Genomic DNA, 27,281 nt, shown 5'->3' with positions numbered 1-27,281 from the left:
TCACATCTGGGCATATATTCAAAAAAATTGAAAGAAGGGTCTTGAAAAGACATTTGTACACTCATGTTCATAGCAGCATAATTTACAATAGCCCAAGGTGGAAGCAACCCAAGTGTCCATTGATGAACGAATGGTTACAGAAAATGAGGTATATACATACAGTGAAATATTATTCAGCCTTAAAAAGGAAGGAAATTCTGACACATGCTACAACATGGATGAACTCTGAGGACATTACGCTAAGTGAAATAAGCCGGTCATATAAACACAAATACTGTAGATTCCAATATATGAGGTACTTGGAGTAGTCAAATTCACAGAAACAGAAAGTAGAATGGTGGTTGCCAGGAGAGGGGGGAAGAGAGAAGAAGGGGACGTGGTATGTGTACGGAGTTTGAATTTTGCAAGATGAAAAGAATTCTGGAGATGGATGATGGTGATGGTCGCACAACCATGTGAATGTACTTCATACCACTGAACTGTGCCCTTAAACATGGTTAATGATAAATTTTATTATATGTACTTTACCAGAATTTTTTTAAAGGGTAAAATAAATAATACAATAAACAAAATAAGAGAGTGGCAAGAGTTGGAGGGAATTATGCAATGAACTGAGCCAATTTGTTTCCATATATCTTTTTTGCAGAAGTTTTTTGGTTGTTTTGGTTTTGGTTTTGGTGGTGATGCAGAGGAAAAGATCAGGATTTTGGTTTTGGACAAATAAAATTTGAGATGCCTGTTAGACATACAAGTAGATATTTTGAAAAGGCATTTGAATATGTGGGTTAGGAGATTGGGAGGGAGGTCCGAGCTTTATACATACATTTGGGCTGTAACGAGCACTGTTACTTATAGCTACCGGGCCTTAGGATCTCAGAGACATTGGAAAGGGTTTAAGAAGGCTTCATTGAATCATTATCTGATTGTTTAAAATAAATTTTTAAAATTATTATCAAAATATACCTTTTAAACTATTTTACTTCTTAAAATATAAATGACATTTTAAAGGTAGCAGTTAGATCTGTTTTTTTTCTAGAATTTTCCATATTTCTATTTCTCTGCTGCTCAATACCCAGAGCCTTGCTCCTGCTATTTACCTAGTGTCCATCCACCAGGATTAATTTCCTCGTATCTTTTATCTCTGCTTATGTGGATTGCCACAAGAGGCCCCAGCCTCCAAGGTCACCCTCCCCTACAGAGCTCTAATCCACCGGAGGCTCTGCACTTCCTGTACTGGGGCCCATCCATCTCTTGCCCTTTCCCAGTCCCAACACCTTCCACTGTGCACTCTGGGATTGATAATTCTTCTAGAGCAAAATCTCCTATGTCTTCACCCTCCAAAGCTAGTTGAAGGGATCAACAGGAATATAAACGATATCAAAATGAAACTTGTATTCCTAAACACTTTCTAGGCTGAGCCTCAGTACAATATTTGTGCAGACTTCAGGAACTGGGTTTTATGCTATTCTCTTAAATAAATGAATTTCATATATAAAACAAACAACACTGTACCTTTTGTAGCATGCTTAGGAAGCAGAATCTGGCCATGTATTTCTGCTATTGGACAAAAGTTCGTTTTTACTTTGTATCTTTTCCTCAGATTTTAATTTTTCAAATGAATCACGTTTTCTTTCCTTTTCTTTTTTCTTTTTCTTTTTCTTTTTTTTTTAGCTGAAATTAAAGTTACCAACACCTAGCAAAATAATTGGACCATTTTTCTATTTGGGCCAAGAGGATAAGGGCCAGTAGAGGAATCAAATCAAAGAAATAACTGTAGTGTACATTTCAAAATCTCTAACTTTAACTATGTGCTACATTACTAGAACACAGACAGGTGAACCTTACAGTGCATTTCTGGGACTTCTAGTCAAGATGGCGGAATAGACGGTCCCTAGCGTCACTCTCTCCCACAAATCAACCAATTTAAACTATAAAAACATAACATCAAGTGCATATGGAATGGGGAGACGTCCAGCGGGGGAGGCAGAAGCTCTGTGGAGACCACATGCCCTGCGGGGCCGCTGTCGCACAATCTGGCAGATAGGCTTCACTGCCGCCACCCAGCTCCATTCCCAGCCCAGCCCAGTGCGCACAGAGTGGGGAGACATCTGGCAAGGGAGGCGGAGGCTCCGCAGAAACCACACACCCTGTGGGGCCACCACTGCGTGATCCAGCAGGTAGGCTTCACCGCAGGCACCCGGCTCCATTCCCAGCACGGCCTAGTGTGCTCGGAGAAGGGAGACTTCCGGCAGGGGAGGCGGGAACTCCATGGGGACCACACTGCTGCCATGAGATCCAGCAGCCCAGCCCAATGCATATGGAGCACAGAGACGTCCAGCAAGGGAGTTAGAAGCTCCGTAGAATCCACACACCCTGTAGGGCGGACACCGCTGCACGATCCAGCAGCAGGTAGGCTCTGCCGCCACTACCCGGCTCCATCCCAAGCCCAGCCTAGCGCACAAAGAGCAGGGAGACATCCTGCAGGGGAAGGGGAAGCTCTGCAGAGACCACACGCTCAGTGGTAACTTGGCGCATCCCAGGAGCCCGGGCCAGAGTGCACGGAGCAGGGAGAAGTCCAGCACGGGAGGTGGAAGCTCAGCAGAGACCACAAACCCTGCAGTACCGCCCCATGATCCAGCAGCCCGGCAGAGTCCAAGCTGACCAGAGAGGTGGCTCCCTGGAGAGGCCCAAGTCCCGAGGCAACCACACACGCAAGGCACTAGTGGCCAACTGAGCAGTCACTGAGGTAGCCATACCAAATTGGCAACCACAGCAACATCTTAGTCAGTCAACAGTGTCAAACCTGTGGACTGTGAAACCCCCTGTCACAATGAATAAACATCAAAGAAAAGATACCAGAAATACGAAAAATCAAGAGAGTACACCACCAAAGGATAATAACTCTCAAGCTCTAGATCCTATAGAACAAGAAGCCCTTGAAATGACTGACAAGGAATTTCAAGCGATAATTCTAAGGAAACTGAATGAGATACAAGAGAACTCAGCTAGACATCATGATGAAATGAGGAAAAGTATACAGGACCCGAAAGAGGAAATGTACAAGGAAATCAATGCCATGAAAAAAAATGTAGCAGTACTTGACGAACTGAAAAAGTTATTCAGCGAAATAAAAAACACAACGGAGAATTTAACCAGCAGGCTTGCGGAAGTTGAAGAGAGAACCCCTGAACTTGAAGATAGGCTGTTTGAAATAACACAAGCAGACAAAGAAAAGAAAAAGAAAAAAGAAAAAAGAAAAGAGAATCAAAGGCATTGAAGAAAATCTGAGAGAGAGATCAGACAACCTTAAGCACTCAAATATCCAAGTCATGGGAATCCCAGAAGGGGAGGAAAAAGGAGATTGCATTGAAAAGATAGTCAACAAAATAGTGGCAGAAAACTTCCCAGGAATAGGAAAAATCACAGATCTTCAAATCCAGGAAGCTCAACAATCTCCAAACGTATTCAACCCAAAAAGGTCTTTCCCAAGATATGTTGTAGTCAAATTGGCAAAACACAAAGACAAAGAGAGAATCTTAAAAGCTGCAAGAGAGAAGCGTCAAATCACCTATAAGGGAGCCCCAATCAGGCTAACATCAGACTTTTCATCACAAACCCTAAAAGCTAGAAAGGAACAGGATGATATATTCAAAATACAAAAAGACAGAGATTGTCAGCCAAGAATACTCTACCCTGCAAGGCTATCCTTCCAAAATGAAGGGCAAATAGTATATTTCTCAGACAAACAAAAACTGTGGGAGTTCAGCACCACACGACCACCCTTACAAGAAATTCTCAAGGGAGTACTGGGTTTGGTTCCTGAAAAATAACTATCACTGCCATAAAAACCCAAGAAAAATCAAAACCCACTAGTATAATAAAAATGGCATTCATGAAGAGAAAACAAACAAAAAGTCTATCTACAACCTAAGGAACCAACAAACACAGAAAACAAACAGTATATCAGAGAGCAAGGAACAAAAGACACCTAAGACAACCAAACAATAATCAATAAAATGCTAGGAATAGATCAACACTTTTCAATAACAACTCAATGTAAAAGGCTTAAATCCCCCAATTAAAAGACACAGACTGGCTGACTGGATTAAAAAGGAGGACCCAACTATATGCTGCCTTCAAAAGACCCACCTCACCCATAAAGACTCACATAGACTCAGAGTGAAAGGATGGAAAAAGATTTACCATGCAAACAGCAAAGAAAAACGAGCTGGAGTAGCTATTCTTATATCTGACAAAATAGACTTTAAACTAAAAACCATAAAGAGTCAATGAGGGACTCTACGTAATGATAAAAGGACTGATCCATCAAGAAGACATAACAATCATAAATATGTATGCACCCAATGTTGGGGCAGCCAGATTTATAAACAAACTCTATTAGACCTAAAGAAGGTAATAGACTCTAATACCATAATAGCAGGGGACCTGAACACCCCACTGTCAATATTGGACAGATCATCTAGGCAAAGAATCAGCAGAGAAACACAAGATCTAAACAATACTCTAGACCAATTGGACTTGGCAGATATCTACAGAACATTCCATCTAACAACCTCAGAATATTCATTCTTCTCATCAGCACATGGATCATTCTCCAGGATAGATCACATATTAGGTCACAAATCAAGTCTCAACAAAGTCAAAAAAATTGGAATTATCCCATGTATCTTCTCAGACAACAATGGATTAAAACTAGAAATCAAAAACAAAAGAAATTCTGGAAACTATACAAACACATGGAAATTAAACAGCATTCTACTTAATGACATATGGGTCCGAGAAGAAATCAAGCAGGAAATCAAAAAATTTATTGAAACTAATGAAAATAATGATACATCATACCAAAACCTGTGGGATACTGCAAAAGCAGTATTAAAGGGGAAATTTATTGCATTAAATGCTCACCTCAGAAGAATGGAAAGATGGCAAGTGAACAACCTAACACTTCACCTTAAAGAACTAGAAAAACAAGAACAATCCAAACCTAAAGTTAGCAGACACAAAGAAATCATTAAGTTCAGAGCAGAACTTAATGAAATTGAAACCCAAAAAACAATACAAAAGATCAATGAATCAAAAAGTTGGTTTTTTGAAAAGATAAATAAAATTGACAAACCATTAGCATGGCTAACAAAAAAAGAAGAGAGAAGACTCAAATAACAAAAACTAGAAATGAAAAAGGTGATATTACAACTGATTCATCTGAAATACAAGGAATCATTCGAGACTACTATAAACAACTATACGCCAACAAATTTGAAAATCTGGAGGAAATGGATAAATTTCTGGACACACACAAGCTCCCAAAACTGAGCCATGAAGACATAGAAAATCTGAACAGACCAATAACAATAAAGGAGATTGAAGCTGTTACCAGAAATCTCCCAACAAAGAAAGCCCAGGACCAGATGGATTCACAGCAGAATTTTACCAAACATTCAAAGAGGAATTGACACCGATTCTTTACAAACTATTCCAAAAGATTGAAACAGACGCAAATCTCCCAAACTCATTCTATGAAGCAAATATCATCCTGATACCAAAACCAGGTAAAGATATAACCAAAAAAGAAAACTACAGGCCGATATCCTTGATGAATATAGATGCAAAAATCCTCACTAAAATACTAGCAAACAGAATACAGCAACACATACGTCAAATTATTTACCACGATCAAGTGGGATTCATCCCAGGGATGCAAGTTTGGTTCAACATACGCAAATCAATAAATGTGATACACCATATTAATAAAATCAAACACAGGACCATATGATCATCTCTGTAGATGCTGAAAAAGCATTTGATAAAATTCAACACTCATTCATGACAAAGACCCTCTATAAGTTAGGTATAGAGGGAAAGTATCTCAACATAATTAAAGCCATATATGATAAACCCACTGCCAATATCATCCTGAATAGGGAAAAGCTGAAAGTTTTTCCTTTAAGAACAGGAACTAGACAAGGATGCCCATTCTCACCACTCCTATTCAACATAGTGTTGGAAGTACTAGCCAGAGCAATCAGAGAAGAGAAGGAAATAAAGGGCATCCAGATCCGAAAAGATGAAGTCAAACTCTCCCTATTTGCAGATGACATGATCCTATAAATCGAACAGCCTAAAGCCTCTACAAAAAAACTCTTGGAGTTGATTAAATGATTTCAGCAAAGTAGCAGGATACAAAATCAACACACAAAAATCAGTAGCATTTCTATTCTCCAATAGTGAACATGCAGAAAGAAAAATCAAGAAAGCCTGCCCATTTACAATAGCCACCAAAAAAATAAAATACTTATGAATTGAGTTAACCAAGGATGTGAAAAATCTCTATAATGAGAACTACAAACCACTGCTGAGAGAAATTAGAGAGGATACAAGAAGATGGAAAGATATCCCATGCTCTTGGATTTGAAGAATTTACGTTGTAAAAAGGTCCATACTTCCCAAAGTGATATACAAATTTAATGCAATCCCCATCAAAATTCCAATGACATTTTTCTCAGAAATGGAAAGAACTATCCAGACATTTATATGGAATAAGAAAAGACCACGCATAGCCAAAGCAACGCTGAGCAAAAAAAAAAAATAAAGCTGGAGGCATAACACTACCTGACTTTAAACTATACTACAAAACTATAATAACCAAAACAGTTTGGTAGTGGCATAAAAACAGACACACTGATCAATGGAATAGAATAGAGAATCCAGAAATCAACCCACACACCTACAGCCATCTGATCTTTCACAAAGGCACCAAGCCTATACACTGGGGAAGAGACTGCCTCTTTAGCAAATGGTGCTGGGAGAACTGGATATCAATATTCAGGAGAATGAAACTAGACCCATACCTTTCACCATACACTAAAGTCAACTCAAAATGGATTAAAGAATTAAATATACACCCTGAAACAATAAAACTTATTAATGAATATGACTCCAAAAGCACGGGCAACCAAAGGAAAAATAAACAAATGGGATTATATCAAACTAAAGAGCTTCTGCACAGCAAAAGAAACAATTAACAGAGTTAAAAGACAACCAACAGAGTGGGAGAAAACATTTGCAAAATATACATCCGACAAAGGATTAATATCCAGAATATACAAGGAACTCAAACAACTTTACAAGAAAAAAACAAGCAACCCAATTAAAAAATGGGCAAAAGAGCTAAATAGGCATTTCTCTAAGGAAGATATACAAATGGCCAACAGACATGTGAAAAAATGCTCAACGTCACTCAGCATCCGGGAAATGCAAATCAAAACTACACTGAGATACCATCTCACCCCAATTAGGATGTATATAATCCAAAAGACTCTGAACGAAAAATGCTGGTGAGGTTGTGGAGAAAAAGGAACTCTCATACATTGTTGGTGGGACTGCAAAATGGTGCAGCCTCTATGGAAAACGGTATGGAGGTTCCTCAAACAATTGCAGATAGATCTACCATACGACCCAGCTATCCCACTGCTGGGAATATACCCAGAGGAATGGAAATGATCAAGTCGGAGGTATACCTGTTCCCCAATGTTCATCGCAGCACTCTTTACAATAGCCAAGAGTTGGAACCAGCCCAAATGTCCATCATCGGATGAGTAGATATGGAAAATGTGGTACATCTACACAATGGAATACTACTCAGCTATAAAAACAAATGAAATACTGCCATTTGCAACAACATGGATGGACCTCGAGAGAATTATATTAAGTGAAACAAGTCAGGCACAGAAAGAGAAATACCACATGTTCTCACTTATTGGTGGGAGCTAAAAATAAATAAATAAATTCACACACACAAACACACACACACACACACACACACACACACACAAATAACCGTTGGTGGGGGGAGTAGACATAACAACTACAGTTCCTTGAAGTTGATATGACAAGCAAACAGAAAGGACATTGTTGGGTGGGAGGGAGGAGAGGGAGGAGGGAGGGAGGCTTTGGTACTGGGCCACAATAATCAACCACATTGTATATCGACAAAATAAAATAAAAAAAAATAAAAAAAATAGTGCATTTCTTTTATTTGTAATCATCATGGGAATTTAATTCGTCACATCACTTATACAGTGAACACTGATTTTTTGTGTGCCATGGTCGAAGTGGATTATAGTGTCAAATTCAGGCCATTGTGGCTCTGATATTGTCCAATGCAATTCCGAAATTTCTGACTGACCTTCACATTATTAACAAATTTCTGCTGCTTCTCAGCATGATTTTCAGGAACTTTCACTAAATTGGCAATTTGTAGTATTGATCAAATCATAGTGTCAGTTACCAAATATCAAGTTGGGAAATTTTATAAGGGTCAAGGTACAGGTTTTACCTCTGTACATTTTATGAAGAAATTAAAGTGATTCTTCTTACTCACTTCCCCAAAGATGTGTCTAAGATGGACAGAAATTTGGGAAACCTCTGGGAGTGAAGGAGGGAGGAATTGTTTAGGGGCCAGGTTCAGTGGGTTTAAGTCAGTGATGACCATGTGCAGAGAACAGGCAAGGGTGATGTTAGGAAGGTGGGCAAGTGGAGCAGAAATGCTCAAGGACAAAGCCACACTTCTGTCTGTGAAGCACTGAGAACCCTAACAGGAGACAGAAAACACAATGATATTTGAATAGAAAGTTGAACATAAAGAATTAATAGGGAATTTCAGTAATGGAGGATTGGTGAATACAAGCAAAGAGAATGCTAACAGATCAAGGAACAGCAGATATAAGGAGCAGCCACCACTGTGGGGCTGAGATAGAGACCCCAGAAAAAGGCCTTGGGGAGGCAGAGTCATGGCTCACTGAATATGTGAAGTTCGCTGTGGTACTGCTCTGGCGGGATTCTGGAAATCTTCCCTTTGATGTGCTGGGGGAAGTCTTCCTCACGGAAATGCCGTGCCTCAGAACTCTCTAGGCTGTGAGGAGCTGGGGAAGCTGTTTAAGCGGCAAAGAAGTGCCCACTGGCACTCTGCTGTGAAGCCCCGTCAGGAGGGTGTGCAGGAAAAGTGTCCATGGTGAGTCCATGACCTTCCCCTAGGAAGCTGCCCAGGGGAGAGTGTGCTGGGGAGCTGGTGGCAGTGACACACACCATCATCAGCATTCCACTGTGATGTCTCCTTTGAAAGGGCTGGGCTGGGGAAACTGCCACAGGTAGGGCCACTTTTTGCTAGTCCCTTGGCATTGCTGAAAGAACTATACACTCTGCAGGAGCCCAACAAGGTGGGCACAGTGGAGCAGGGAAGAGAAACTCTTCCTCCAGTGTCCCTGTAATAGAGCTGAACATTGGGCCAGCTGGACAGAGGTTTACAGAATTCAGCTCCATTATTGCAGAGCATGGAAGGAAAGGTGGACGTGGAGCAGAGAGGCAATAAATTAACTCACACTGTGCTCTGGGTGTCTCCCTACAACCTCACAATCCTCAAATGCAGGTGACTTTGTGCTCTTTGATTTCTGGAGAAATTCTATTGAAACTGAAATGTTTGCTGCAAGGTGCCCTCTTTTGTGCTTAAAGCCTACTATGAGATTCAAAGTCTCTTAATGAAGAAAAAGACTTAGTGCACAACATAACATGCCCTGCACATAAAACAATTACGGCTGCATGCCAGGTGTCATTACTTTGGACAAGTCCTCACAACAATACCTAGAGATTGATCTGAGGCTCTGCTGGAGAACAGCAAGAAAGCAATTTAGAGAAGCAATAATAAAATGGATAGTGGCGATCAGCGTCTGCTCACAGGGAATTCCCTTAAATATATTTGCCGTTTTAGTTTTCTGGAGTGTTTCCTTTGTAATTAGATGGAGGCCTCTAAGGAGCCTTGGTTTCTTTATCAGCTCTTTCGAATTACATCTGTAGAAAACAGGGCAAATAGTTATTTAGGTCAGCATAGTTTTCATGTGCATTTATTTTCTGTGTATATTTCTTAACAAATAATGTAAAAGAAAAGGTGCTTAGTCTTAACACAGAAAAATTGAAATCTATTCTTTTTAATAGGATTCTAGTCTGTTGAAATCAAACCAGGACCTATACTTCTTCCTTTGCTAACTTGGGGAGACTACTTCTTCAGTAGGGTTGCTGATTGTTCATTTTCTGAACTAAAGATCCCTCCTCCCACTCTCCACTCCAACATACTCACATATTCACAAGACACTACACCTACCTTGTATGAGAAATCACTACCCTGAGTAGTCATTACCCCGACAAGAAATCTGCACCTGCAGACGTTTGCTAAGCTCCCTAGGAAAGACATCCAGGAGGTTGTGTCAGAGCTGGAACTGACAGCCACATATAAATTGGGATTCTCTGGCCTGTGCACGGTATCTGACTTGTCCAGCCTCCGTGATTTTTCTATTCCTGAAGAGGATGAAGAAGATAATTTAGAACTGAGGCAGAAGATGCAATTTCCTCTTTACTTAGAAGGGATTTTGGCTAGCACCTTTTAAACATGAAATAGGGTTCATGAGGGAACTGTTTAAAATAATCAGCACATAATGAACCACCAAGGCTGGCCTTAACACCCAGAAGTACGGTAAATTTTATGTTATATATGGTTAAAAAACCAAAAAAGTAGTCAAAGTGTAGGCAGCTATAAGAAAAGAATAATGGTGGTTGCCAAGAAGCTGGTAATAATAATGCTATTTATTTTTCAGGGTTGTGGAATGTCTGTGGTGTTGTCAGCATTTTAAAATCTGTAATGATTTCTTTTCTGATTCTAAAAATTCACTTCATTAAAAGAAAGTATGGATTAAACACCACCAGGAAACCAAGAAGCAAATTTATAAATGAATATAAAATGAAGCTAAAACAAAAGGAGAGTTTGGGATGGGAGAGGGAGGTTATGGAGGCATGGAAGAGACATCACAGCAGTGAAGATGTGAAAAAGAGAACTCTGGTAGGGTTTACAGTCATTTTGTCTTCTTTCTTTCTTTCTTTCTTTTTTTTTTTTTTTTTTTTGGTAACTGACTGGTACAGGGATTGAACCCTGGACCTTGGTGTTATCAGCAGCACTCTATAACCAACTGAACAAACCAGCCAGCTCTGGCTTTTTTTTTTTTTTAAGGCAATTACATAAAGAGAAGTACAACCAATTCTAGGGTCTAGATTTACACACAGAGGACCTTAAAACTTTGAGAAAAAAAATCATTGAATAAAAGACTCAAGTTCTTTGTACCTGTTAAACTCATCTCTAGGGAGGTAATTTATTTAACAAAAACTATAGTCACAGATATCCGATGGGATTACACGGTATTTTCCAAGAGCTTTTGAGAGATGAGCAATGATTCCACATCCATTATTACATCTTATTTTGCTAGGATTTAGAGTGCTCTGAGTTTTTGAAAGCTTTTTGTATGCAAGACTTTTTAAATTATGATTAGTAGTGGTATTATTATTACTATTTAGCATAGAATCACAAGATGGCTTCAGCGACTAATAAACAGCCAAATTTCTTTTAAGATTGACTGGTACAAACATTCCCATGCTGGTAGTGGTCAAAGTCCATTACTATTGAGCTGTACAATAAACCATTGTACTCATGTTTCCCTAGGCTCGAGCCTGAAGCAGGAAGAATTTTCCGCCTTAGGAGCTGCCTCTCCCAATCCTTAACTTCCCTCTTCCATATATTGTTTGCTTTCCCTAGCTACCTCTAATTTTTATTGTTTACTGAGTCCCACTGTGCTATCATATGTGCCGTGAAACTTGATCACTTAGCAAGCAGAGTTGGTTATAACATGCCCTGTACCGGGAGAGAATGCAGGATCAGAAATGTGTAGAATCAGCTTCCCCTACTGCATAAACTGCTCCCCCAAAGGGACTTAGGCTCACTGGGAGTCTGTAACAATCAGCGCCATTGGGGTCAAACTTCATAAATTAGTATTTCTTTACGATAGCTTTTCTCTTTAGTTGCAATTTCCTCAACTGCTGGTGGTGACTGCTTGCAAATCCAAAATAGTGAGAAAGTGGGGCAATGATAGGGAAATAATAGAAACAGGATCAGAGCTTGAAATATTTTAGGACAGCACTGCTGGCTGCAAAACAGTCAGCTCTACAGAGTGGAGTAATGTTAGATGTTTTATCCACCCATCCATCTGTTCACCCAGATGGCAGAATAAATATTCTAAAAAAAACCCTGGACATTATGTAGGAAAAGTTGTAAGATTAAATGCAAAAGGGATACACATAATCCCTAAATTTGGGTGTAAAAGTTAATATGGAGGATCCCTACATTGAGTACTGGTGAGCATGTGTGAAAAACAGCAGGTGATTAAGAATTCAATATTAGCCAATGATTGATTGATTAAAAAAAAAGTGTAATCACATAAACAGAATTAGAATGTCTATCTCAATGGTGTAAGAGTCATGTTTTCTTTGATAATGTTTGACTCACATCAGGCCATTTGGTTCTAAACACATTGAAGAGGAGCATGGTGTACTGGAATTTTCAAGCTGAAACTGGAAGATAGAAGCTCTTTCCCCATTCTGGTCATGAAGTTGTTGGGGTGTGATACTGGGGGCTGCTCATGAGCATCTTTCCCAGTTATAGGGAGATGAATTTTCCCCAGTATGAAAGACTAAAGCTGACAAACGGAGAAACAGAAATAGTTATTCAGGAGTTGAAGCACCCTCATCAGGAATCCATACCATTATTGGCAGGTGCTTAGCACTTCAAATATTATGAAGATATTCACCAACAGGTCTTGTTAATTAGTTTAAGGGATGTTTGAGACACTTTTTTCATTGGTGAAATGAGTCATGTTCAAGATGTTTGGTTAGGAACATTGTGCAGGTACAAAGTATAAAAATCCAGGTAGCTCAGAAGACTTCTGCACTTGTCATAGTGCTTGAGATCTACAGCACCACTGGCCCTGTGTCCCTCCAGGCCACCCGACCTGATTCTAAAGCTAGGTAGTTCTGTTGTGAGAATATCATTTGTGCACTGAAGCTTGGTTTTAATGTAAGGTGTAGTACAGCAAAGACAAGCATGTAACTATTTTTGTACTTTCTTGTCAATGAATGTTTACTCTCTTTTTTGTGGGGAAATGAAAGCAGAATTTGGTTCATAATTTGCTTTCTTTGTGACATGATCTGCTATTGAGGTTATATATGTATGTGTGGTATACGTGTGTATTAGTGAGTGGTATCAACTGCTACCTACCTCTATCCATAGGAAGATAACAATATTTATTCCCCCAAATCTGCTATTTGCTGAATGACCAAATTACCTTCCATCTGTTTGCAATAAGGGCATGGGGTTTTAATACTGGCACAGAGATGGTGTCAAGATTGTAGGCTTTGACGTATACAACATTTATAAAGCAAATATATTTCACAGGGCCTAGCCTCCAAAAAGCTGTAGTTTCAGGTTTAGCTTAACTTTTAAAATTACATATAGAAATGTTAAGCTTACAAAAGACAGGAAACTTTCCCCAGGCTAAAGTCTCTGTTGTAGATAAAGAAGTACAACACAGCAAAATTGCTGGCTCAAGGACAGATGTCCTTGGTGCAGGTTAACCTAAAGTTGCTTTTTGTTATGTAAAAATATTGAGGAAACTGCTGTAGGAAAAGACAGTATTGGCTAAGAAAAAGCTTTTGTTGGTGGATCGACTTAACCTTTTGCAAATTGCATTATGGAATGTCACTTTGTTATTTCACTGATGTTGCCAGCCTCCGTTGTTAAACTATACTTAGCCATAACTCTACCTATGTTCCTTTTCTGTAACTTTCTGGCCTGGAGAATAAATACTGAGACAGAACCCCAGTTCAGAGTTAATTTTCCAAGTAGGAATGCCTCTCTCATGAGGGTTCCTGGAAAATTAACCCCTTTGGGGCTTCTCACTGCTCAGAAGAAATGGGCTTTGAGAATCCTTTGTGTCTCTGCCACCCAAGGGGAGAGAGGTGACAAAGAGTGTGTAACAGTAGGCCCCATGTGTAGCAGAGTGGTAGATTTATATATTTATAAAGGCTCTATTTATAAAGGTAAGCAGGAAAGTGCCACATGTTGATGCCTCCGTAAGCCAGACCACATGTAAGACTCTCATCATGATAAGTACACAGTCAAAAATTTCAAAACATACCAGGAATCCTATTGCAAGCATTCCCACCCAAGGAATTATAGATCATAGAGCAACTAAGAATAAATTAAAATATAAGTATCTTTAAAATGTTTAGAGATACCGAATAAGAAATTGAATATATGAGACAAGAAGAACATACTATTTAAAAAAAAATTACAGGAAGGTGTGAAAAAGAAAAAAATAGAAATTTCAGAAATAGAAAAATAGTCACTGAAATGAAAAAGTCAATAGATGGGCTAAATGGTAGACTAACTTTACTGAAAATAGAACATGCGAAATGCAAAACAGAAGTGAAGAAATCAGAATACAGCAGAAAGAAATAAACAGAAAAAAGTTATATAGAGAGACAAATTGACCAGATTTCTAATGAAATGATGCTCGTGCTCTAGGATTCTCACTTGCATGGGGCCCTTGCAGCAATACGTTTTTCCTTAGCAATGTGTTTATATTGTTATATGTTTCTATAAAATTTGCGAAAGTGAGATTTTTAACTGTAGTTAAGATTGCTAAATCTTTGCATTCTACTTGGCCTCTCTGTCACACTTTCCTTATGTTTGGTAGCGTTGGAATGCACATTTTCTGAAAAAGTGACATTTTTTGAAAAAAATTTTTTGGTTTGTGTTTGGTAGGATATACTTGTGTAGTTTGTAGTAACTTCCCTGTATAGCTAAGTTACTGTAGGCACCCTGCTGTGGGAACAGCTTCCAGGAATACTCATACCACCCCTGTGCCAAAATGCCTGGCTTCATGTCACAGAAAGGCAGGGACAGAGTTCATTTCATGACAGGAAAATGTTCTACAGCACCTGGCACTGAGACAGTAAGGATAATGAAGAAGAAACAAATTTTGATATGTATGGAGTCAGAGGTAGTCTTACAGTTTATACACAAAATAAACTTGCAGGAGGTTTTCCCCATATTTGACAATAATCCAAAAAATGTATAGAAGTAACCAATGTTGAGTTGTGGCTCTAAAAGCAGCTTTTTCAAAAAATTGTTAATAAGAGCCAAGCTGAATAAGAGACTGAGATATCTATTTCCTCAATTGAAAAAGGTATTACATAACTATTGTCAGAGAAGAATAAATATGTGCCCAAACATGAAGGAGAAAAATAGTATTATGGAGGTACCAGCAGTTAATAATACATATTATATTTTTCTGGAGTTTATTATATTAATAGTATTTGTTTGTTTTGTTTCAATTTGTAATTTATGTGATTTACTTTTCTCATTCTAAAGAAATATTTACTTCATGTCTAATTTCCTATTTATACTTTTCTTTCTTTCTTTGAAAAGACTCCTAGATTGCATAAATTGCAGGTCTCCAAAAAACCTGGATCTGTCCCTGGAAATTTGAAAGACAGATTGACACACAGAGATAAAATGAAAAGCTCCCATTTAAGTGAGAGTCAAATGAAGAAAATAAGAGAATTTGGAGGAGGCAATATTCAAAGAGATATGTTAGAGAATTCCCCCAAATTGCAAGAAGACAAGTTTTAAGTTGAAAAAATCCCAATGGTTCTGAATAGCACAAATAAAACCAAATCTTCACCTAAATACATTATAGGGAAGTTACAGATGATCATAAACAAAGAAAAAAATCTTAAAAACTACCAGAGAGAAAGGAAACCTACAAAGATACCAATCAGAATAAAAGTAGACTTATTATTAGTAATAATTAATACAGGAAGACAATGAAATCATATCTTCAACATACTGAGGAAAAATATCCACTTAGAATTCTATACCCCAAATGATGAATCAAGATTAAGAGCCAAACAAACACATTTCCGGACATTTAAAAACCAGGAGGTGACCTACTTAACTAATATTCCTCAGTAAGTAAAACAAATCAAACCAGAAAGAAAAAGTGGAATCCAAGAAGCAATGGTAGGCAAAAAGAAGTTGTTAAACTGAAATAAGTATGTCCAAAATAAATAAATAAATAAATAACAAAAACAAAAAATTAAAAAACCAGCAACGACCAATTTTGGTGAGTTAAATGGGACTAAAACACTGGATGGAAATAACATGAGATGGAATGGAAGAAGACGAAGCATTCTGAGTTCTTCTAGACCTTTTTCTTTTCAAATCAAATCTAGACATTAAGTTGTATATCTTTAAGGTTAAAGATTAACCTTAAATTAAGGAAATTAAAAGAATAAATATAGAAATTATAACTGCAAAACCAATAAAGAAAAAAGGGGGGAATTATTTATCCAACATAATGTATGAAAAGACAGGAAAGGAGGCAAATTGAAGCTTCTGGGTCAGGCAGGGCAGAGGGTATTATTTTCATTTACAAATGAGGCTCAAAAACTTTAAGTGATTCACCTAGTCAGATATCTCAATGATAGAAACCAATCTCTGGACTTCTGCTTTCTAGATAGATTACTTTTCTATCTCATTAAGCTGTAATGTCTCCACTTCTAAGAGCAACCCTCTCTGCTATATCTCTGACACATTTGAAGGCTTCCAAAATAGCCCTCACAGCAAATGTTTCCATCCGAACATTTTCTTTCCACCTGATCATCTAATTGCAGGCTCATTGGTTATGAAAGCTGCATAGGAAGCGGGAACTTTTTAATTGTTCCTGTCCTTATTCCTGCCCCCAATAGATAAAATCACTCTCACAGCCTGGCCTTAATGTAACAACTTGCCACTGAAGTAAAACAAGAAGGATTTAAATGATGTCAAGGAAGGCTTTTGGTTATAAACTCAATTATATTTACTGCTTTTTGAGGTTACCCAAGGAAATTTTGTTGAATTTAGTGGTCACACTGGGGTTTCCTAAGAATGGTGCACCCTCTTAGAAACTCAGTTTTTGGTGTCCTTTCTAGCAGGACCTCAACTTGCAAAACAGCATCAGTGTCTGGCTCTCGGCCTGTAGCCGCCTCATCTTAAAGAGCCCTGCTAACCTTCGTGTGTGTGGTAAAGGCAAGACGTGGGGAGGGCAGAAACGGTGAGGGCTAGCAGTGCAGGCACTTGCATTTTACTCAATTTTATCTTTTTGTCTACAATATTCTATTAGATTATTTATATTTTTATCTTTTATATTGATGTTTTATCTTGTTTTTATTCTACTTTATTAAGCAGATAAGGCTTGATTATATTGATGGATGGAAAGTGATTTATTTTAACTGAATTTTTCAGGCTCTAGAAATCTGGAAATATTCTGCCTTTCTTCATTCTTCAAGTCAAAAATCTGGCTAAGAGCACCCACGTAAGAAGCTGTATTTGATCCAATTATGAACTACCAGCTATGGGAGCTGCACATTTCTGAGAAGCAGTGCTTTTTATGGGCGGTCTGAGCTTGTCCAGTGGGCTAGCATTTTTTATCAGAATTGTGTTGGCACACGTGTTCAAGTAATTCAGTGTTCTTATTTTGTTTTACTCATTTGGTGAGAGAGTCAAATTTATATACAAGGCATTTGTCTGAGACCAAACAGGAAAATAAGAAACTTTTAATTGTCTATAAATGTTCTCTTTAATTCCTTGGTTTCCATTTGCAGCTCTAGCCTCTCCTAGCTCTTGTCAAGGTCATCGTGTTGTCTACCAAAAAACAATCTTCTGCCTTTATCATTTTATTATTTATTTATTTATTTTTACATTCTAAGATGTTGTTGCGGAGTGGTTGTGGGGTAGGAGAAGAAGGAAAGGGGGAGGGAAATAGGCAACACTAATTTTCCTGTTCCTAGAAGCCTCTGTTCTGTCCTTCCTCAGAGTCTTCATGCATTCTAGTTCTTGTGCTTGGACTGCCTTCTGACAGATGACACCTGCCTTCTGCCCCCGACACACGCATACTTTTCACGTATTTGGCTTCTTCTTACTTTAAGTATCAGCATGAGGGTCACCTGCTCAGAAGAGCCTTCCTTGAGCATTGTAAGCTTGGTTCCCCCTGTTTCTCTATGTGGTAGCCTCTTATTTATTTTCTTTATAGCACTTATTACAAGGTTTTATTTTATTTACTGTTCTACTTAACCTTTCTATCCCAGAAGAAGGAAAGAGACAAGGGATTCTGTCTGTCTTATACAGCACCTAGCCAGTGCATTACATATAGGAGGAACTCAGCCTTAGATTCTGGTTGAAAGATGAGTGATAACTGTTCTTTTTCTTATTTTTAAGAGCCATATCTGTTGATCTCAATCTGGCATTCATCAAGATTAGAACTTTTTTTTTTTTAAAGAGAGAGTGAGACTTCAAGATGGCAAAATAGATAGTCCCCAACATCACTCTCACCTACAAATTAACCAATTTACAACTATAAAAAAAGCAACAGCAGCCAAGTTGGAGCCACTAGAGCTGAGGGGAAGAGGAGGAGAGACCTACAGAGTGCATGAAGGTGAGAGAAGCTATGATGAGGGAAAGCAAAAACTGCTTGGACCATTTTGAGCCCCAGCCACTTCCAGGCTGGAGCTGCTGAGCACACAGAGCAGGAGCCGGCAGAAGCCACAGCTGTGTCCTTGGGATGGAGTTGCTTGGAGGCAGCAGGGGAGAAGAGGGCCTTGGTGGCCCCCAGGCCAGCAAGACTACTAATAGGGTTCCTGTAGACCCACACAGGAGTGAGGGGCCACAACAACTGAAAAACAGGAGCCACTCAGAGGCTGGTGACTCATTGCAAGGGGCCAGCACTCAGCCCATGCCATGGGAAGTGTTTGCAACACAGGCAGTGGGGGAGACGGGCCCGCTGGGGGAACACTGGGGCACAGCAAGGACAGCTGACCTGACCCCCAGTCAGCACAGGACCACTCAGAGGAGACTGGTCAGGAACATAGAACTGCAGGGGTTGCAGTTTGATGAAAAGACTCAGTCTCAGACCAGAGTTTCTACATAACCCAGGGGCACTGGATTTCACTAGACCCTGAGCTGCACAGAAAGCCTTCCCTAGAGAATCAGCAGCAAAGCAGCAATTTAGCTCAACTACAGAGCTCAAGTACTGGTCCCCACAGGAGTTCCCCCATTTTATAAGTAAGCAAAGGACAACAAATTAGTTCCAGCACAGAGTTTAAGTGGTGGGAACAGCAAATAGTCCAACATAGTATGAAAGAAAAAACAAAGTACCCACAACCAGAGACAAAGTTTGATATTAACTAGTAAAGGTCTCATTTCACCAAAGAACACCTATAACACCTAGAAGGACTGGAAGTCCCCTGGGTTACCAAGCCAGAAAGGGGAGATGGCTGGGAGCCTCACCAATGGCCCCCAATCCCTGCAACCAGTCCAGAGGGAGGGAGCCTTGGGCCTTGGACACACCCTCCCCCCCATGACAAGTGCAACCACCCCAGCAACAACCACCAAGCCACTGAAGGAAGTGCCCCAGGCTCTCCCAAGCCAGGGCAGTGGGGGACCTTGGACCTTGGGCCTTGGCCACACCCCCCCAACACCTGCAGCCACCTCAGCGGCAGCCAGGTCAGTGGGGACCAGCCCAGCAGAGGTCTAGAAGAACCCTGGGCTCTCCTGAGCTGGGGCAGTGGGGGGGCTGAGGGCCTTGGCCATGCTCCCCTGACACGTGCAACCAGCAAAGATCACCAAGCCACAGCAAGAAGGGTCCTGGGCTCCAAAGCTGGGACAGTGGGGGTGAGGGCTTTTGCCACACCCCCCTGACATCTGCAACCAGTCTGGCAATGACCAAACCACCACCAGAAGCTCCCTGGTCTCCCCTGTGGCAGTGAGTGGGGTGCTAAGGCCTCAATCCCGCCCCTCCTTCCTCCTCCATCCATCCCATTTCCTTCCCCTTTCTCCTCTCCCTCTCTCTCCCAACTGTTCTGCAACATCTTAATATTAAAAATAATATTAATAAAATTGCATTTTCTTTAAAAAAAATAGTTGAAGGAGTACCATCGTTATACATAGCTGGCAAGGGTCCAGTCCTGTTATTTAAGAATACATTTATAAAATTGGAAACAACCTACATATTGATAAAGAAAAATGATTAAATACTAAAAAATAAAATAAAATAAATAAAATAAAAGAGAGAGTGACATAGTGGAAAGGCAGAGAAGAAAGAAGACAGAGTAAGAGAAAAAGTTCCGTGGAAGAGGAATTTTATAATTTATCAAGCTATGAACATTAGTACCTTATTTTAGAATTAATTATAAAATCATTTCTGAGAATCATAGTGTTTGATCTAGAAAGCATAAATAATTGTCATATGAAATTTACAATTTTTATTCTTTTTGAGTGGGAAAACAAATCTAGTTTAGTTCAGAAGAGTTGATGGTGGATCCAACGACCATATTGCACTTATATGTGTTATAAAGTGTTTGCAGATAATAAGAAAGAGGTCACTGAGATTACTATTCACTCTTGAGAAAAGTTTATATTTAACGTCAATCTTATTGCTATGAGGAAAGTAGCTTTATTAAACTTCCAGAAAAACATTAGATTGAGTCTATTATAGACCTTCCATTAAGAAAATTAGATTTGTTTTTGTTTTTGCACTATGTGGACTGCAATAAACACATAAACCAAACATTCGGAGTAGACACTAGGCCTTTAAATTATGCAGCAATTTAGATTGATTTATCAGGCAGATAAAGTTGTCTAGAAGCAGGGGGAGAAAGAAAAAAGAATTTAAAAACTCATTATCATTTAATCAATGACTAAATATTTTTTAGTTGTGGTGATAAGACTTTCATCTTAAAACCAGCACTTAGTTGAGAAATTTATTTATCATCTGTCTTTTTGGAAGAATTTAGAGAGACACCACAGAATTCTTAAAACCTCTTTGGGGATATCAAAAAAGCTCTAGTTTCAACATTTCAGTTCATTTTTTAAAAATGTTTGTTTCTGTTGTTACAATATTTTATTTATAAATGATGCTTTCACTTGTCAGACAACTTTCTGTAGGAGTCCAGGTTTCAGATTTCCCTATTTGGATCACCTTCCCTTCTCCTTGTCAAATCCCTTTCAACCAAGTTCAAGTCCCACCAGCGACTCAAAGCGTCTCCTGATGGCCCCCAGAAGTCCCTTTACCTCTGAACTTCTATGCACCCTGAATTTAGCACTGACTTTGTCTTGTTTTGTCTTGCTGCTATGCTATAGTCAAACAGCATTTTGGGTTTCTGTATAGCCAATCTCCCTCCTCTTAAGGATGGTTCCCCACCTCTTGGCCACTGGGAAGGGCTACATGCAGGTACGCTCACATTTGTACTACCCGATTCTTCCCATGGACATACTGACTGGATCACAAGAGTTCTACACTTGATTCATGCCCGGCCAATCATGTTTTCTTTTAAGAGAAATTAAAATTCGGATCAAAAGCAGCTGGTCCTTCTCCATGGGGCCCCTTGAAAATAACGGTTATAATCAGAGTTTGTCTATTTACATGCAGCCAAAACAGGAGATCCCACCTGAAGTGCGAGAGGACTACAGCAGCAACACAGTGGGAAGCAGAGATGGAGGCAGAATAGCTGCTGCTGAACCCGACAGCTTTCAGCTCTTGATTGCACGGTATGAACTCAGGCTGCTGTTCTTTGGGTTCCATGACAAACCCTGACATTCTGGTAATAAACACCCTTGTGTTGCTTTGGCTTGTTTGGAGGTTTTACTTACAAACTAAAGAACTGTGGATAAGCTATATGCTTCTTAATGGTGCCTGTATATTTTAGGATTTATATAAATATCTGTGGAAAGGAAGGTCAGAAATGACAGCTTTTACCTCTCTTCTCGAGACCAGCACTGGGCTGGCTCTCAATCACTACTTAACCTTAATCCTGCAAGTTCCTTTTTTTTTTTTTTTTATAAGAAGTAATTGAAGTGTAAGAAAAATAATCTAGGAATTTACTTTTGGAGAGAATGGAAGCTAATGAGAATGTATTAAATTAAAATTCATGGTTCCAGGATTTCTTGGTTTGGTGACTTTGGGCAAGTCAATTAATTGTTTCAAGGCTCTGTTTTTTTCATATCTAAAATGGTAATGATAAAGGCGCTGCCACAAAGGACTGCTAAGTGGATTAACTAGGAAATTGTGTATACAGTGCCTAGCACATAGTTCACATTTTTATGTTAGAACTGAATATTACAAGTGAGAGGAAACTCTAATATTGGCTTGAACAATAAAAGAACTATTCTTATTTTCTTAGTTTTCTGTTGCTTTTAACAGAATACCTGAAACTGGGTAATGTATGAAGAAGTGGAATTTGTTTCTTATAGTTTTCGAGGCTAGGAAGTCCAAGGTGGAAGGGTGCATTTGGTGAGAGCCTTCTTCCTGGAATGGACTCTCAGAGTCCCAAAGCAGCAGAGGACAACAAGTGACAAGGGACCAAGAGTGTACTAACATGCTCACTTGCTCTCTTTTTAAAGCTACTAATGCCACTCCCATGATAACCCATTTATTCATTTAACCCATTAATCCATTCATGAGGGCAGAGCTGTCATGATCCAATCACTTCCCAAAGGCCCAACCTTTCAAATAACATAGTCGGATTTCCCACCCTCTTAACACTGCCACAATGGGGATCAAACTTCAATAAGTTCTGGGGGGACAATCAAACTATAGCACAGATGCATGTAGTTGAAAGGCCAGAGTTATGACAGGCTTCAGATGAGATTTTACCCAAAGATACAGTTTCTCCACTCTGCCTTTTGCAATGTCATCTTCATCCTCAGGGTTCCATCCACTGGTCCCTTGGCAGATCTGGGCTCTCCCCACTTAGGAGCAAGTCAGGTGCAGTAGCCCCAGCTGTCATGAATCCTTATACACTTCATGCTTTAGGTCAGGAGAAGGGTGTCTGTCTTCAAATAGACATCATTAAAAGCTCATCGGTTTTGATTGGATTCCTCATCATCCCAGGCGCTCGAGGCAGGAGGATGGCATGGGAATCACTGACTGAATTATCAGTACCCATTTCTGGAGTAGGGGTCGTGGGAGGGGTAGTTCCCTAAAGAAGATGCAGGGAATTCTTCCCAGAAGTAAGGGGAAGAGATTTGGGGCAGAAATTTTTCATAGTTCAATCAATTCAATAAATGTACCTTTCTTTCATCCTAGAAAGGACTTTTTAAAAACCCTCACAAAATAGAATATATTATTTTCTCCAACATCTTATTGTGTATGAGCTATTACAATTGTTGCATAAACTTTCATTAGTTTATGTCACTATGCGATCTTTAGAAGTAGATTCTAGGAAATATTTTATTCTTAATTCAAAGGTTGATTTGAACAAATCATCCTTTGTCTTTTATTTGACTTTTTTTCCCCCTCCCATTTATGGAGGGGTCTACTCTTCTGCTAAGGATATGAGATTTTGGCAATGTTTTAATTCCAGAAAGAACTCTTAATTTTAGTGCACTAGATCTGGATGTCTCCAGTTCCTATTATGTTCCTGTCCAATTATTCCTTCAAGAGCTTTGTTCTCCCATGACTCTTCTTTATTGTTACCACATCTTTTCTGTTCTTTTTATGGATGAGCTTCCAGACACAATTGAAGCCCTTGGTATCTGGCAAAGTCAGGGCAATCACAACTGGGGGGCTACTAATTAAGCTACATGTTGTAATGTAGCATTCTAGGGTAGTTTAGAAATCCAGCTTAATGGTATATATTACATTGGTAAACCAATCTTTCTTGAATTAGTACAAAATTTTCACAAATTTGTTATTCTAATCTCTCTGAAGAAAAAAAATAAAATAATTTTCTTATTAATTCCTTTCTTTTTTCCCTATTTGATTTTCCCATATTATTATTTCTGATAACCTCAACTTCAACTTTAAAAAATTGTAACCCGCAGAAATAAATCTATTCTATGTTATGTCCCAGCATATATACTCACAAAGACATGCACATGCATGAAACAAGTTTCACAAAACAATATTTACTTTGTTCTAGTCCCTTCCATTCTACTTTATTATATAAATTGCTCTTTTGCAATCCTTTAATTTGATCTCATGACCCACTGACATGCCTCAATAATACAATTTTAAAATTATTGCTAAAGCAGTACTTTCTCACTAGGGCCTTTGTATTCCCAGGGATTTATGATTGTGTTCAAGAGAGTTCTTGTTCTTGTAAGACAAAAATAGCAAATATTTTTATTTCCATTTAGAAGGGCATTATACAAAATAAAATAATTATTAAAATATTTCCCTTTCTAACTGCACAGTTGAGAGCCCACTGGAGCACATCAAGTGAGCATGCATGCCAAATAATGAAAACCAGATAAGCATTATCATGACTTAGTCACTCAGTTGGTTTACTCCTCAACAGAGTGATGCTGGACACCTTGATTGTTTTGACTATTATAAAGTTAGTTTCTAATCATTTGCCTCATCAGATTCATAATTTATATTCATCTGATAAAAATTTATATAATGCATCATAATTACTTTAAATATATTAAAAACCAATTTATAAGAGGAAATACAAATTTAAATTATGTCCAGTTTAGTTTTATGTACTGAAACTAAACTATTCACAGCAATGTGTTATTTTTGAGAAGTGCCTGCAGGTGGTAGTGTAAAAATTCCTCTTTTAATTGTCATTGAGAAACAAAAAAATGAAAACTATCACCAAATGAAAAATAACCCAACTGATATTTTAAAGTATAAAAATATAAGAATTGCAAGCATCAGATCATAAAGTTAGTTTGGGTTCATAAAGTTAGCACAACACATTGTTAAAATCTCAATCAAAACATTAATATATATTTCATATGCTAAGACTAGACAAAAGGAATTTATCAATAAATCTGCTTTTACTTACATATTTGAAGGGAGCATCACCTTCAAAATGAGAAAAGTCTAAATCTCTCTTTCTCTCTGCCCCTCTCTTTCTCTCTCCCTTCCTCCATCTCCATCTGTTTGTATAGGAAGAAGTTAGCTGGCCTATCCTACACTTCTTGGATGACTTATGAAACGTCATTTATTTATTTAATTAAATCCTTGATGGCTCTAACCTTGGAACATTATCGAGTTGCCAATGCAAAATATAGCTCAATGACACGTCAGCACCTAATATTTGTAGCATCTACTTAGTGAGTTTTGATTTGGAGCTCATCCTTGATATTGCATTTTTTTCCATTCACTGTGTCTGAGTATGGATGATGTGTCTTTTCCATAGCAGTCAACAGTCTCTATTGTTGACACTTCTGTTTCAGAGATGATTGCTCATCTCCCTGAGGTGCCTATCCAGGCAGCCTCGATGAGTAATTTTGTAAATGCTGTATAGCGTGCATTTTAAGTCAGCCGATCCAAAACATGCTCTTTGAATGTGGTGAAAGTCTGTTTGGATATTTCCTTTGTGGCTTTTAACAGTCAATAATTGGATTTCAGTTATATGTAAGATAATGAACTTTATTAGAAACTATTATATAAATTCATTACCTAAAATTTTAAATAATATGCTTCTCTAAAGTATATGTTTTTACTTCAGATTATGTTATTGTCTCATATAATTCAAAAGTAACAAAATGATTAAAAATTTCTTTCCATGTTCTTGTGGTTGTGTGTGTATCCAAAAGTTTGAGTGTCAAAAGTTTGGGCCACACTTCTATAAAGAAAAATAAAAATCAATAATGTGTTTTCATATAAATAATCTGTTCCTGGCACCAACATTATTTGAACAGATAAGACTGAATTTATGCATGAGTGTGTGTGTGTGTGTGTGTGTGTAAAAGCTGAGGCTGAACAAGCAAAAGAGAATAATTGTCGATAAAAAGTGCAATAAAAAGCCATAATTCTTTTCTTAAACCTTTTTTTCTTAACATTAAAGTAAACTTTCTAAAGTAATATTTACTTAAGAAATGCAGCAATGGAAACATAGGGTTAGGGAGTTGAGAAAATTCAATTATAAACAAAGAAGCTGTGTGAACTGGCTTTTAGTTTTGAATTAAGCTGGGCAAATTCAGCCAGTTCCTCCTTTTCCCCCTTCTCCTCTATTGAAGTATAGTCTTCAAAGGTTAAAAGATTATTGACTCAGGCAAATATATGAACACATGTCAACGACTTTATTTAGCTCAGTGAGGATACCAATAGGGTATTAAAAGTATTCTAAGAATTTGAGAAGCTACAGACATACATGCACATTTAATTGTATAAAAGAATACGAGGATAAGATTTCTCAGATACAAAACAGTTACCTCTGGAGTTATCTCTTCCTCCAGACAGAACTTATTTGTATCTCTACTAGGCAAAAATCTACAGGTTAACTTTTGTCCCTATGGAGTTGTAAAATAGCCCAGTCTACAGAAAGTCAGCCCCAGTACTGCACTGAAAGAACATCCAGAAATTTCTTTTGCCTATTTTTAGGTTCTAAATAATTTTTCTGATACCCATACTGTTAATACTCTTAATGTGGGAGAGTGTCCACAGCCCTCTCTATACTGACTCCCTTAGTGATCTCACTAAGTCTTGTGGCTCTACATAATATCAATATTCTGATGACTTCCATATTTATATCCATAGTTCAGATCTCTTTCCTGAGCTCCAGACTTATATATCCAACTGCCTATGGTACAGTGTACTTACACATCTAATGGAAAGTTTAAATTCAACACGTCTGAAACTAAATTCTAGGTTTTCTTTCCCATAAAAAGCCTACTTCACCTACATCCCCTATTCCCCAATAATGGCTACTCTATCCTTTCGGATGATCATGATATTGGAGGAGAAGATCTGAGAAGTCCTACTAGTCGGCCTCAACCCACCCCATTCTCTAGCAGATTCTTGACTCTGCCACAGGAAAGAACAGAGTCACAGTACAAAGTGAAAACAGGTTTAATGTAACAGTTAAGAAGTATGGGCTCCACAGAGAAAGTGCAGCCCAGCTCCAGAGACTGAGCAGGGCATGCGCCAAGTTTAATACAAAAGTAGGAAATGCACACACGTTTAGTACAAAGCATAGCCTGGCTCAAGATAGTGAGCAACAGCCCCTTAGAAATAAGCTTAACACAAAAGTAAAGTACACACACCTCTCCCGACAAGGTGCGGGCTGGCTGTAGAGAGATGAGCAGCAGCAGCCCCACCTTCTACCAGGATTCAACTTTTATAGTTTCACTATTTAACACATATTCATGTGATCTAATGAATATTCAGCTAAGGGAGTGGCTCCCAGTTATGTAACATAGTCTTGCACATGTTCAGTTGGTCTCTTTTTAGAGCTTGCTCATTGGTCAAATTCTAACATACCCAATGGAAAACATCCAAATATTCAGTGAAAGGTCATTCAAAGGATAAACTCCCCTCTATTAAGCATGCTCGGCT

The 27,281-nt window shown here is 38.6% G+C and overlaps 1 long non-coding RNA gene across 1 annotated transcript in view; it reads right to left on the bottom strand.

Annotated features, from left to right (window-relative positions):
* The window catches only part of LOC134378120 (uncharacterized), a 107,742-nt gene extending 82,876 nt beyond the window's left edge, over nt 1–24,866 (bottom strand). Inside the window, exon 1 of the long non-coding RNA XR_010023614.1 lies at nt 24,784–24,866. This is a non-coding gene — a long non-coding RNA (uncharacterized LOC134378120). The remainder of the gene's footprint in view (nt 1–24,783) is intronic.
* Nucleotides 24,867–27,281: the final 2,415 nt, after the last annotated feature.

Source organism: Cynocephalus volans, chromosome 5, assembly GCF_027409185.1.
Source record: "Cynocephalus volans isolate mCynVol1 chromosome 5, mCynVol1.pri, whole genome shotgun sequence".
Taxonomy (NCBI): Eukaryota; Metazoa; Chordata; class Mammalia; order Dermoptera; family Cynocephalidae; genus Cynocephalus; species Cynocephalus volans.
The sequence above is the reverse complement of the archived record's forward strand: the minus strand, read 5'-3'. Positions and strand labels throughout refer to the sequence as shown.